Below are 16,085 nucleotides of genomic sequence, written 5' to 3' on the forward strand. Positions count from 1 at the left end.
GCTCTGTGATACCTAACTCCTTCAAATTTAGCAATACAGATAAATTGAATTCAATATTAAATGCATACCAAAAGGGCTTTTTCTTGAGGTCGAAGAGACTCTTGTATTCATGAGCAAGTTAGGTCTACTCTAGTTATTTTTTCCTTTCCTCATTACATTTTTTTTTTTTTTTTTTAGCCGGAGTCTCGCTCTGTCGCCCAGGCTGGAGTGCAGTGGCCCGGATCTCAGCTCACTGCAAGCTCCGCCTCCCGGGTTCGCGCCAATCTCCTGCCTCAGCCTCCCGAGCAGCTGGGACTACAGGCGCCTGCCACCTCACCCGGCTAGTTTTTTTGTATTTTTTAGTAGAGACGGGGTTTCACCGTGTTAGCCAGGATGGTCTCGATCTCCTGACCTCGTGATCCGCCCGTCTCGGCCTCCCAAAGTGCTGGGATTACAGGCTTGAGCCACCGCGCCCGGCCCCTCATTACATTTAATATACACCCTGGACAAGGATCTTGTCCCTGCACCTTTCTATGGGTTAAAAGTTCTGTTGACATAGGCAAAATAATCAGCGCAGGAGCTATAAAATATAAATCATACCAAAATATCTGGATAGTCTTTAAAACAAAATCAAAAGAAAGTCTCAATTTTGTAGTTGAAACTGTATACCCAAATATCATCTTGTGTCCTGCACTTTGTAAAAAGTGAGTCTTTTTAACTCTCATCCTGCCAGTAAGGAAACCAAATTAACAAAGATATCAATGATACCAATGTGCTTAAAACCTCAAGACCAGAAGCAGAACTGCTATGTCTTGTTTTCTGATAGTACCTAAACCAAATACCATCCTGTCATCAATTTCTCCTGAAGCCACTTCACTTTAATGGATCTATGGTATGTTCTACCTTTTTCAATGTACTCGTAGCCCAGTTGAGTTTGTTTCTTTGCCTTTACCTGAGAAGGACAACAGTATTCCTGAACAGTCTGCCCCAAGGATCATTAAAATTTCCTCCTACTTTTCCCAGATCTAAGACTTAATATACCTAAATTTCCCTTGTGACTCAATACTTATGTAATATGTATTATCTGCTACTTTGTTCAGAAAACAAAGCAACCTGTAAAAATAATTTCATTTATTTGCTCTCAGCCTTGCAGAAAAACTATATAAAGTTTCAAAAGTTAAATTACAATTTTGACAGAACACAGTTAATTATTTAGGGAATGACCTATCTGAAGAGAGAAAAAAATTCTCTCCTGACAGAAAAATAGTTATCCAATAACTATTTATCTATACTCCTCACAGTACAACTGAAAAATTTTCTCTATTTGAGTGTGGCTGTGAATCAGTGCCATTTTTTTCTGAGACTGCTACACCTCTTTGTGAATTGACTAAGTCTTCTGTACATTATGCTCTATTCTGTAAGCTCAAACGTGAACAGGCTCAAACGTTTGTACTGTAAGGAAGATGTTTCAACAGCCTCTTTCTCTAGACAACCATAAGCACAAATTGCCATTTCATCTATGTGTGCATGAGCAATCTGGACAAGCTCTTGGAATTTTAACTTAACTTCAGGGCAACCATCAGATACCCCTTACTTATGATAGCCTTACCTTTGATCTGATTACAAAGGCTTATTTCTTTTTTTTTTTTTTTTTTGAGACGGAGTCTTGCTCTGCCGCCCAGGCTGGAGTGCAGTGGGCGGCTCTCAGCTCACTGCAAGCTCCGCCTCCCGGGTTCACGCCATTCTCCTGTCTCAGCCTCCCGAGTAGCTGGGACTACAGGCGCCCGCCTCGTCGCCCGGCTAGTTTTTTGTATTTTTTAGTAGAGACGGGGTTTCACCGTATTAGCCAGGATGGTCTCGATCTCCTGACCTTATGATCCGCCCGTCTCTTATTTCTCTTATGTTAGGACAGTAGCTGCCAAAGAAAAATTCTATGATTCTGCTGAAGTAGTTCTAGGCTCCCCATTTCACCTCGTGATCTTCATGAAGTAGAAACATTGTTACTGACTGAGAACACACAACACATTTCAGCCAGCTGATTTCCCTCTTATGAGATGTTATTACTGTCTCCTTCTTATATCACTATTTGGTATGGCAACACCCTGGATACTGCCACTCTTCTGCCCCTACCAAAAGAAAGGAGCTTCACGATTGTCTTACCTTGGTTAGGGAATTCTCTGTAAATATTGCTCAGGTGTATTACAGACTCCTATTGAGAAGAACCCTGACCTAATATTGGTTGTTGATGGCTCATACTTCAAAACCAAAATTTAATATCATCAAGCAGAATGTGCTATCAGTAGTCTAAGCTTTCTTTTAGAATATAGTCTTCTACTGGAGATAAAAGCAGTCCAGATAGCAGGACTTATTTTATGTCCTAGAGTTTGTCATCTAGCCAAAAGCCAGAGTAAACATATGCACAGGAGACAGGTATGTTTGTGGAGTAGTAGTACATGACTGTGGTATGCTTGTGAAACAAAGGGTGTTTCTCAGCTCTGATGGAAACTCATCAAAAATAGACAAGTCAAAGGAAATTTAAATATGCTTCTGCCATCTACCACTCTTATTGTGTTCTTATTTTTAATGTTTCCTTGTATTAACGATATATGAAATGTGTACACATACACATATATAAATATATTTTTAGCAAATTATAGCTAGCTCATTTACACTTTCAACTTGAATTTCTCCACTTTAAATGTATGCCTTAAATTTACCAAGTTTTAAAACTTTTGGATTTGCACCAACATGAAGAGTGAAAATTTTTTCTATTTCAATCTGGTTAATTATCATCCAATGATAGTGACCAAAGTATGATGGTTATATTGAACATTGCATGAATATATAAATAAAATATTCACATTTTCAGTCAATATATGGCATCAGTAAAAGAGTAGAAGGAAATGTGAGTGCCGCCACAGGATAAATATGTAGGTGGAGATATTATAAAGGGAATTCATTTTTGGGGGAATGTTATTTTAGTTAGCTTTACAAATTGAATTTCAGGAATAAACCATGGTTTAATTTATAAATTCCCTGTTGATGTACACTGAGGTGTTAAAATTCCCAAATCAGTGAAATTTAAAATGTCTGAACATTTTCATGGAAACTTTGTGTGTATGTCTGTGATTTTCTACCCAAGATAAATTCTTGGAAATTGAATTTAAAATAAAGTGTGTCTATTTAAGTAATTTTACAGTCTCCCACTATGCTCCCAAAAAATGACAACTGTGACATCTAGCAGTATCAGTATATGAGTAGAGCTTTCACTTCAAATCCCTCTCACCCCATTTTTCCAGTGACAAATTATCTAGTTTTTTCTTTTTAAATTTTTCGGTGGAAACTTGCATGTAGCATTTTAAACAAATTTGATACATTAAACTATATTTTAGCTAGAACACATGGCAATTAAGGATAGATTTGAGAATCCAAAACTAATTTCTAAATAGTTATTAGCAAGAAGTAAGACAAAGAAACTTACCTTAGACAATCTGTAAAGAAATAATTGAAAACAAACAAAAAAACTAGTGATATATTGTGATAAACTGGAAAAATGTGAAACATAATAAAATATGTACAACAGAAGAATTAGAGGTACAGATAATGGAAACTAGAGAAGCAAAAACTATCATTCACTTGCATCAAGGTATTGACAAGAAGTGTGGTGCAGCACATGCATGATTGTTACTACATTTTTCAGGCAGGAAGATATATATTTCTCATATTGATTATTTCCATACCACTTTCAATGAATTTTGAATATTTGCTAATCAAGAACCTATTCTATTTTTTTCCTTTAGAGTTAAATGCCTCTGAGTTCAGAATATTTCTCACATTAGAATATAATTACCTACCTTAATTGTCTGCTTTATATTTTAATGCATAAATTTTAAACAAGAAAACAAGTGGACATATGTAGAGAGAAAGAGAAATTATCAGTTTGGTTGGTTATATCAGATATAGTTATTTTAATATTTTATGTATGCAGGTGTTTTTCTCCCAAAGAAGTCAAGTATAAGAGTATTAGAAAAATAAAATCAAGTACTTTGGGATCATACTATCAATGACTCTAAAATAGTAATATCTACCATGAAAATGTATAACGTAAAACACAACCAGAATTTGTTCTAATCTCTGTAAAAATTGTAAAAATGTAGGATGCCAGTACAAAGAAATGAATTAAGTTAGGCTATAGGACTTTGGAAAACCGCATGCTAGAGTCTCTGCATGTTGTGAGGTGGAGGACGAGGGAGGGATGGAAAGAAAAAAAGTTATTTTAATTTTGAAATTTTGAATCTGTTTATAAAGATGGAAAAGCTGAATTGAAGAGATACACTGGAGAAAGTATTATGTAAAATGAGATGAAGTTTGTTACACAAAATATGTTCTTCTGGGGATGAAAGAGAATAGGCAGCTTTAATAAAGTGAGAGTCTCTGTCAGCACCCACTCTCCTGAAAACTTAGCTTCCAATTAGGATGCAATACACAGTCATTGGAATATTTTACTGGATACCACCCTAAGAAAAAGACTGGTTAGGAAAGGAGAAATGTAACATAATGTATCAAATATTAAGCCACATTTTGTTTTAAAATCAGCATCAAAAAATTCTATCCATGATTGTTTTTCATTTCTTTCTCTTTATAATTGTATGTGAATGAGAGTGAATTCATAAACCTATGAGTATATATATATGTATATACTTTAAATATGAGTTAGATGTATAAATATGTTATTCTAAATATATAAAGTAAATAAAATGCATAATATATAATGGCATTTTTACCAGAAATAAAGCTAATAATCTTTAAATTAATAATAATTCAACTCAAGGTAGTTTTACTTCAGTGAAGAGGGTTTGAAATGACATCACTCCCAAACTTATAAGGCAAAAGTCGGACAGACTACAAATTAATAATTTTTCTGGACCCTTTCTTAGAACTGAGGTCTCAAGGCAAACAACTGACCCAAAACCCAGGCAAAAAAGACACCTGAATAAAGAAAAAATGCTTTAATATTTACTTCTGTAAGGCAGAGGCCATGGGTTGCAACATAAAGGAAAGTTCAGATTAAAATATTTAATCAACTGCTAAAGGCTGAGCACGAGTTAGCATGAGCGTGCTAGTGATCAGCATAGGGGTTTGTACCCTATTGCAAGCTTTTGTCTGCACCCTAATCTCATCTTGAATTGTAGCTCCCATAATTCCCACATGTTGTGGGAGGGACCCAGTGACTTTCCTCCATACTGTTCTCTTGGTAGGAAGTCTCATGAGACCTGATGGTTTTATAATGGTTTTCTCCTTTTACTTGGATCTCATTCTATCTTGTCTGCCACCATGTACGACGTACCTCTCACTTTCTGTGATGATTATGAGGCCTCCCTAGCCACGTAGAACTGTTAGTCCATTAAACCGACTTTTCTTTATAAATTACCCTATCCAGTATGTCTTTATCAGCAGCGAGAAAATGGATGAATAGACATACTATGTTTAGCTCTCTGGGTGGATGAGGGCGAAAAATTTTGAAAAGTCACACATATGAGATCCTGGAATACAGTGCCTACCTAAGACTGACGCTTAATGAAAACAGAAAACATTCTCTGGCCACTTCCTCCACAACAGGTTCACAGGCACTGAGTAAAAGTAACAGTGGAATACAACTTAGAGAGTTACAAGAGACAGATTCTCTCCATGCCACAGTGCAAAGGAAAGACCCAAAGGCAAAGGAAACAGATGTTAAAAAATTAACCTCCAGTAAATCACCCACACACTAAACAGAGACTGAAAGCTTCTGGTATACTTACGGTAACCATAAAAAAAAACACTATACTAAATTCCAAAACACAAATCCAACATTCAAGGCCTATCAGAAGGAAAATCATGACCATCAGCAAACATAAACCATATTTACCTCAGGGACTACCTTCCGACAAAGGCGTCTGTCTTTAAAAACAGCAAATGAGATGTAAGAAAAGGGAAGGAAAAATACACTCCAGGGGTAAATGTCAATAATAAGAACTAAACTCAGATATGATACAGATGTTGTAATTATTAGACATGGAATTTAAAATAACTATAATTATCAAATAATATGGTAATCTTTCCCTGCTTCTTAACACCTATGACTCCAGCATGTTTGTTGGTGGTGGAGACCTCTGTGTTAGGAATGAATGATATGTGGAGTTTGAAAAAAGACTCAAAAGGTGATCCTAAGACCAGACTTTTAGGTTCTTGAAATTAATTGAAATTCTGAGTTAAATTTATTTGTGCTAAGTTTATATAAAAATTGCATATAATATCAGAAAGCATAAAATATACATGTTATCTATTTTTAGAATAGTGTATTATGGGACTAAAGTTTGGTATATGTTAATAATTATAACTAAGTTCTTGTACTAAAAACAGGCTTGGGATAATTTGTACTTTCTTTCTCAATAAATTATTCACTTGCATCATTTTTTTCCTCTAGAATTTGCATTTCATATCAAATAGAATTTATCTAGTATTTGTTTGATTAACAAAACATCTTAGGCTACAAGATTTTTATATTTTAAAAACATAAATTCTCTATATTTAATACATGTAATTTTAAATTTACCTTATTTTATTATCCACTATTCTACCTAAAATTACATTAGATTACAACTTTCTTGAGCTATTGAATGTTTAATATTTTTCACAAGTACACTATCAGCTTACTTTGGATTGTACTGGAACAAGCTGCTCATAAAACATTTGTCTAGGAAATATTATAGAACACACTATGAGCTTTCTGATTTTCCAATTCACTGGCTTAATCTTTACTCCCTCTGTGGTTAAAACCTTAAAACCTTCCATTAGAAACACAAAAATACAGTGTCATAAATTATTATAAAATGATTCACTGCAGTTTTGTGGGTAAATTCCACTTACACCCTCACAGAAGCTTGAGAATTCTTCTGGCATAGATTCTTGTTTTGTTGTTGTTGTCGTTTGTTTCTCAGGGAGTGTATGATTATCTTGTGAAACAATTATCTTCGGCCGGGCACAGTGGCTCAAGCCTGTAAATCCCAGGAATTTGGGAGGCCGAGGCAGGTGGATCATCTGAGGTCAGGAGTTCGAGACCAGCCTGGCCAACATGATGAAACCCTGTCTCTACTAAAAATACCAAAAATTAGCTGCACGTGGTGGCGTACGCCTGTGATCCCAGCTACTCAGGAGGCTGAGGCAGGAGAATCACTTGAACCCGGGAGACAGAGGTTGTAGTGAGCCGAGATCACACCACTGCACTCCAGCCTGGGTGACAAGAGCAAAACTCCATCTCAAAAAAAAAAAAAAGAAAAAACAAAAAATATGATCTTCATGATTGTTTTAAGTGCACCAATATTCTAGTCAAAATTGCACATATAAATGACCTTAGCCAATTCATCAAATACACTATCGTAAGGATATGCATTATGAACCCTGTTGGAAATATGTTGTTGTGTCAAGGAAATAACATCTAAGAACATTTCTACTATAATCTAAAATGTGTTTAGAAACATAAATAGCCTTGCTTTACCAAAATTAGCAAATTCATCTGCTTTTTATCACTACGCAAATAGGAAAAAATTTTGTATATGGGAGAGTACCAGGCTTGGGATGGGAAAATATATGTCTGAGTCATAATTCACTTGTTTGACCTTGGGGAATAAAAATCTTTAAACTCTCAGAACCTTAACATCTTTTTCTAATGCAAAATGCAGATGCCAAATACATATTTGAAGGGACACTAATTGAGAAACTGTATATAAAATACTACATAAACAACAAATTCCTACATGAATATAGCCATGGGTAGATTCAGGTTTTGTGGACTTCGAAGCTTATACAATATGAAATAAAGGATACAAATAATAAGTAATAATTTTTATGCATATGAATATTTATTTATAATGAGTAAAATTATAGCCAGTTACAAAGCTAATAATTATTTATTTTATAATATATATACTATTACATATTTTAAATTATATATCACAAAATCCAGAAAAATATCATTATACTCTTTGTAATTTACTCATTGACACTTCTATAAAAAATTTTTTCTGTATCATTTAGGTAAATAATCACTGATCACCTCTGGTTATAAAAATAATTTGAGATATTTCTTAAGTAAAGATAATTCAGTCTGGTGAACAGTTCTTTCCCCTTCAAAATCTATGTAATCCAATTGCTACCTCCTATAGAATCTATGCAAATAGTGGACACATCTTCCGTACCTAGACTAAGGTCATGATGCCAAGAAAGTGGGCACATGCACCTGGAATAAGAATAGGAAGAAAAAAGTCATAAGTGTCCAGCAAAGTGAGCAAGGATACATTCAGTAAGAAATGAAGTCAGAAACATCAGTAGTTGGCTAAGCATCTTATTGTTCACGATTCTAGTCCTAATTCCTGGCATAGTTCCTGACATATGATAGGTGCTCAATAAATTATATTGAATAAATTTAAAAGTTCATGGATGAACGTAACTGGAAGTACTCCATCCTGATTCTTAGAAGTCATTTTCAAACTGAGAGCTCTAACAATTACTTAACTATAGGTGGACCTGACTATAACCATTTGAATATATGCCACAAAAGTGAAACCAAATGTATTCCTTACTCTTCTTAATCATAACCTTATTCCAAAAGCACCTGCATCCACATTTATGCTAATGGACAGTAAGCTAAGTCTCATAGAGAGGGAATGGAAGAGTAAAAATAGACACCATCTTCATTTAAAAAAAATTTTAAAGACATAAAAATCATAGTGAACACCTTGCTAAAGGCCTGTGAAGGGGCTTATGCAATGAGGAGACATGTGTCATCTCCTCATTGGAGATGATACATCAGCTTTATGGAAAATTCATCTCTGTACACTCATGCTCAAGACGATTCTTCTCAAGTAGAATGTCAGAAGTCTGCTGTGTAACTAAACAAGTTATATTTTTTTTATAAAACTAGAATCTTCATTTACTTTTAGTAGATTCTACCTCTGCTAATCTGGAGACAGCAACTGGTGACATTCAGAAATAATGACATGATATTAATTTACTAAACTCAACACTAGGTTTGCCATTCTGAAAATTATTCATGAAACCCACCTGGTCACAGTCAGCTACAGATCTTTTCTTTCTTACATAGTTTTAGGCCTTAATACACATGTATATATTTTGGATTTATTATATATTGGATGTATTCCATAATGTTAAGTGTTGTGCATCCAATTTGGAGATAATACCTAATTCATTTTTGTATTCTCAATGCCTAGTATATTTTTGAGCAAGCATAATCTTAATAAATATTTGCAAATCAATTAATTAAAAATTACTCGTGTAAGTGCAGAGATTCTATTTTAGTGTAGAAGACAATGTCTAGGAGTACATGCAGTTAACCAGGCTGCTACAATGCTATCATAGCTTAACAACTGAAATCCTTGTATCTGCTTCCTTGTATCTATTTGTTTCAACAGAATATCCGTATTTATATCCATATATAAGATATATATATACACACAAACTAGAAATATACAATGAATATACTGAATAGAAATGAACGATACTTTATATATGTATACACATCTTGACAGCATGGTTCTGCAGATACTCTGCCTTTCTTTTTGAGGTGACTTTTTTCCATCTTTATATTACACACTCTATTCAACCTCCACGGACTGTTTTTCACTTCTATAAAGATAAAATGTACATCCTTTCATTAACTTGCTTTGCACTCCTTCTGGTTTATTTCACCATCATATTAACTTGACTGGTTTTTGTTTTCAGAATTTTAGCAAATGTTTTCAGGAAGCATATTCTGACCACTGTATCTAAAGTACCTTTTATCTCTATAGTTATTTCATCCTACTCTCTTCCCCATAACATTGCTCTATCTCTGAAATTATCTTGTCTATCTAATCATTTTCAAGTATCTTTCAAACCACTTTGGAAAAAGTAGCTTCTTGTATAAAGAGACTTTCTTTGCTGTCTTACGTATAACATGTTCTCATTGTCTATGAGAGTGCCTCACAAAAAAGTTTCACAATGTCTATGTGTAGAATGAATGAGTAGATAATTATAACAGTGGGAAAATGACATTTTTATTAAGTTTTAACTTTAATTTCTATATTTGGATTCCATTACCAAATATATCATATACAGTATAAAACTAAATATTATGAATTTTATCATTGTGCAGTGATATTTTAAATTTATATGCCTTATACAATTATGTATAAAAGCTATTGATTTTCCACATTCATTATGTTATACAATTCACTTCAAAAGAATCACAGGATATAAATGAGTGTAATTCAACTAGGTAAGAATACCATTTAACTTCCCCAGCACAAAGAGCTGACAAAATCTTTTTCAGAATGATATAAAATAAAGCTCAAATATATTTTGCTGCCACACAAATTCAAAAATAAAACCCATAAAAAACAAATGTTGCATCATCTACCTTACCACTATCCAATAGTTCCTACTAAAATAAATAAACGATAAGTAAACAATTGGTGTTAGAGTTATAACAATATGACTTAAAAATATTAGGTGTATGAATGCAATAAAACATAAGTTAAATTTATTTATGTTCATTATTAAACCTCATTAAACATTAAGTTGAAGCAAATATTTTTTCTCCGTGTTAAAGGCAGTTTCTAATGAAAACATGTTTTTCCAAGGCCATAGAGTATTTACATAGAAAGCAACATTTACAAAAATGTTGAAAGGCTTAAGTCAATAAATATATCTCCAACATTCTAGAAATTTAAGATATAGAGGACACTGAAACACAACTTTTATATTTTTCTCAAACTTGGCATTGAGTTAACTCGTATTTTGAGAATCAAAGAAAGCCTAGGTCAATAAAATCCCACAAGATAATAGACATTAGCAAAGAATGATAATGATGGTAAATTCTACACAGCAATGTTATTTGTGTCCCCTCATTCATTTTTCATAGAAATAAAACAAATTACATAAATTATGTAAGTTTGAATATATAAAGGTAATTTTTAAAGTAATGTTATTTTGCACCCCTTTTCTGTTATCCATAAAATGCTGATAGATTTTTCTTCCAAGATGGTAGAGTACAGGTTTTTACCATGGCTGAAAAAAGTAGACATGTGGAAATTGCAAAATAGTGCATAAAGATCAACTCTATTAGCCTTAAGAAGAAAAACAAGAATCCACCAGAATTGTGAAGGACACTCCAGATCCCCAGGAGAGATCACAGTCAAGTAGCATCCAGCTGATAAAACTTAGTGAAGTCCTAGTATGTGAGAGACGTAGAAAGCCACCTTCTGTGACTCACTTTTCCACTGAAGATCCAAGTAACCTAACTTGCAGGAGAGTACTTCGTTTTTCCTAAACCCTAGAGCTGACTTGGGAAGAGCCTTGAAGATATTATGAGGAAAAGATACTAGAAAAAGTTGCAGACATTTTCCAAGACCTAGGACTGAGAGCAGAACATTATTTTTAATCCAGGTGCATACAAAGCCAACCATTCTTTAGTGGGCCAGCAGCATGGCCACACAGGCATTTCAGTCTTGGGACAGAGATTGGAGTGCCTGTTCTGGATCAGGGTAGGATCCTTCGCAGCTACAATTGTGGAAAGCACCTCAGCAGTAGGTGCTCAAGTTGTGTTTTTACCCATTGCAAACCTGGGGTGGGAGAAAAACTGCTACAGCTGCAATTTACTGTGGGTGGTGAGTCTTGCAGCCAAAGTCAGTTTTGGTACCTGGAACTGGTTTGTGTGTGTCATTACTGGGTGCCCCAGCCTGCTCCCCTGTGATTGTGGTGAAGTGGATTCCTCTCTGCTCCACCTACAGGCAGAAATTCAGGCATTGGGAGCACCCACTTGCCTCAGTCAGCAGCCTGAGATTCCTCACCCCTCATGGACATAGACTGTGGTGCAGTGGGGCCCTCTGCACTTCATGCCCAAGCAGATTTCCAGACATTCAGAGAACCCATTTGCCTGGTTCAGCAGCATGAGTCACCACACACTTTCTGGGCATCGATTGTAGTGCAGCAAGGGCCTCTCCACTCTATGCCCAGGCAGATCTTCAGGCTTTCAGAGAATCTGCTTGCCTGGTTCAGCAGCTTCAGTTGTCCAACATCTCCTGGGCAGAAATCTTGTTGCAGAAGGCTCTTCTCTGCTCCAAACCAGGCAGATCTCCAGATACTGTAATGCTCACTCTCCTGGTATAGGAGCTTAGGCTGCCTTTGATTCGCATGTAGAGAAAATTAGGCCAATAACGTTTCCCAGCTCCAAACACAGGCATACCTCTGGGCACTTGGGGGCCACCCAGTAGATTCTTTATTGACACTGATGCTTGTGCCAGTCATCAGGAGATGTATAGGATGACCTGCTTAGTACATGGCTACCAATCATGGACTCATACCTCCAGTGCTGAGCAGCAAGCACAGACCACTGTACACGTCATTAATTATCTCATTGCCTGAGGCAACAGAGAGCTTCTGCCAGTAAACAAGGATCAAATATATAGCTAGCCATGTTGGTTGCAGATGGTTGTTACCTATGAGTGCAGTCTACTTGCTTGTAGATCACAGGCTATAGCCAAGTATAAAACCTGCAGAAAGAAGTGTATAGGGCTATAGTAGAAAAGCAAAAAGACTCTAATAAAAATTCTCTACAGTTGCACTCCATAGGGAGCAGGCTAAGGGAAAGGAAAGAGAAAAAAATAATATAATGGAGAAAAAAATAAAAATCCTACTTGGATAAAAACAATTTTAAAAATTACAGATGCCAACATCTACAGAGGAGAAGAAACAGGAGAAAATAATTGGCACCATGAAAAATCTGAATGTAGTGACATCACCAATGGATTGCACTAGCTCTCTAGCAATGGTCCCTTAACCAAAATTAAAACTCAGATATGACAGAAATGACAGATAAAGAAATAACGTACTCAGAAATGACTGATAAAAAATTCAAACTATGAATTGTGGGGAAGCTCAAAAAGAACAAAGACAGGGTTGAAAATCCACACAAGGAAACTTCTCAAGCAATTCACAATGTGAATGAAGAGATAAATATCTTTAAAAGGAATCAGTCAGAGAATCTGGAATGGAAAAGTTCACTCAAGGAATTTCAAAATACAAGGGAAAGCTTTATCAGAAGTTTGGACCAAGCAAAATAAGGAATTTCAGAGCTTGAAGACTGATCTTTTGAGCTAATCTAGTCAGATAAAAAAGTAATAATAATAATAATGAACAAAGTCTTCAAGAAATAGGGAATTATATAAAGCTCATCAACATGCAAATTATTGAAATTTCTGAGGGAGAAAGAGAAAAAGTTAAAAAACCTGGGGAACATTGGAGAAAATAAAATATTTCAAGAAAGTTTCCCTGACTGTGCTAGGGAGGGAGACATCCAGATATAAGAAATCCAGAGAATCACCTGTGTATTAGTCTGTTTTCACACTGTTATAAAAAAACTACCTGAGACTGGGTAATTTATAAAGAAAAGAAGTTTAATGGACTTACAGTTCTGCAGGTTGTACAGAAAGCATGGCTGGGAGGCACCAGAAAACTGACAATTATGGCAGAAGATGAAGGGAAATAAATCACATCTTACATGGCAGGAGCAGGAGTAAGAGAAAGTTAAAGGGGAAGTGCTACACACTTTTAAACAACCAGCTCTTTTGGGAACTCACTCACTATCATGAGAACAGCAAGGGAGAGTCACTCACTTTCCACTAGTCCCTTCCTCCAACACTGCAGATTACAATTCCACATAAGATTTGGGTAAGGACACAGAGCCAAACCATGTCAACCTGTAAGACGCTATACAAAATGAACATCACTAATGCATATAATCACCAGACTCTCCATGGTCAATGCTAAAGAAAATATAAGAACAGCTAGAGAAGAGGGTACAATCACATACAAAGGGACCCCCATAAGGCTAACAATGTGATTCTCAGCAGAAATTTCACAAAACAGGAGATAGTGGGAGCCTATTATCAGCCTTTTGTTACTCTGGCTATGACTTCCAATACTATGTTATACAGGAGAAGTAAGACTCAGCATCCTTGTCTTGTGCCAGTTCTCAAGGAGAATGCCTCCCATTTTTGCCCATTTAGTATAATATTAGCTATTTGTTTGACATAGATGGCTTTTATTATTTTGAGGTGTGTTCCTTTGATGCCGAGTTTCTTGAGATTTTTTTATCATGAAGTTATGTTGAATTGTCTTGAAAGCTTTTTTTTTTTTTTTTTTTTTAGAGACGGAGTCTTTGCTCTGTCGCCCGGACTGGAGTGCAGTGGCGCGATCTCGGCTCACTGCAAGCTCCGCCTCCCGGGTTTACGCCATTCTCCTGCCTCAGCCTCCCGAGTAGCTGGGACTACAGACGCCCGCCACATCGCCCGGCTAATTTTTTGTATATTTAGTAGAGACGGGGTTTCACCGTGTTGGCCAGGATGGTCTCGATCTCCTGACCTCGTGATCCGCCCGTCTCGGCCTCCCAAAGTGCTGGGATTACAGGCTTGAGCCACTGCGTCCGGCCGAAAGCTTTTTTGTATCTATTGAGGTTATTATATGGTTTTCACAGGTAATTCTGCTTATGTGGTGAATCACATTTATTAATTTACATATGTTAAACCATCTTTCCATCCCACTTATGAAGCCTGTTTGAACATGGTGAATTAACTTTTTGATGTGCAGCTGAATTAGGTTTGCTAGTATTCCAACCAAGAATTTCATATCCCACCAAACTAAGCTTCATGAGTGAAAGATAAATACAATATTTTCCAGACAAGAAAGTAGTAATGAAATTTGTTATCACTAGATCAGTCTTACGAGATTTCTAAACAAGAAAATGAAAGAATGGGATTTCTAAGCAAGGAAATGAAACAATGATATCTGCTACCACAAAAACACACCAAAGTTCATAGCTCACAGAACCTGTAAAGCAACCATGCAATAGAAACGACAAAGCATCCGGATATCAACTTAACAATAGGATAAAAACCTCACGTATCAATATTAACCTTGAAAGTAAATTGTCTAAACACCCCACTTAAAAGGCACAGATTAAATTGGAATTAACTGAATTTAAAAACACAAGACCCATCAGTCTGCTGTCTATAAGAGACTCATCTCACACATGACAACACCCATGAGCTCAAAGTAAAGAGTTTGAGAAAGACCTAACACACAAAGAGAAAAAGAAAGAACAAGTTTTATATCAGATAAAACAGACTTTAAACCAATAGCAGTAAAAAGGGACACAGAGGGCATCACATAATGATAAAGTGTTCAACAGTAAGACTCAACTATTTCAAATATGTATGCTCCCAACATTGGAGAATGCAGATTCATAAAACAAGTACTTTTTGACATACAAAAAGACTTAGCCACACAATATTAGGGAAGAACTTTAACATCCAATGACAACATGAGACAGATAATCAAGGCAAAAAACTAATGAAGAAATTCTGGACTTAAAACTTCACCAATTGGACCTAACAGACATCTACAGTATACTCCATCTATCAAATATAGAATACACATTCTTCTCATCTGCACATGGACAACACTCCAAAATTTACCATATGGCAATAAAGCAAGTCTTAATAAATTCAAAATAATAGAAATCATATCAACCATACTCTCAGACCACAGGGTAATAAAAATAGAAATCAACACAAATAAGATATTTCAAAAGCATACAATTACATTGTAATTAAACAACTGTCTCCTGAATGACTTTTGAGTAAACAACAAAATTAGGGCAGACATAAAAATAAAATCTTTTAAATACATGAAATGGTGACACAACATACGAAAATCTCTGCGATGCAGCTAAGTTAGTGTTAAGAGGACAGTTTATAGCTCAAAATGCCTACCTCAAAAAGAAAGATCTCAAAATAACAATCTAATATCACACCCACAGGAACTAGGAAATCAAGAACAAACTAACCATAAAGCTACCAAAAGGAAGGAACTAAAATCAGAGAACAGAATAAAAGTCAGACTAAAAAATGTATACAAAGAATTAACAAATGTTGGCTCTATGAAATCGCAAACAAGGTTGATAGACAACTAGCTGGATTACAACCAACTCCACAGAAATGCAAAAGATC

The sequence above is a fragment of the Rhinopithecus roxellana genome, chromosome 18, assembly GCF_007565055.1.
Source record: "Rhinopithecus roxellana isolate Shanxi Qingling chromosome 18, ASM756505v1, whole genome shotgun sequence".
NCBI lineage: Eukaryota > Metazoa > Chordata > Mammalia > Primates > Cercopithecidae > Rhinopithecus > Rhinopithecus roxellana.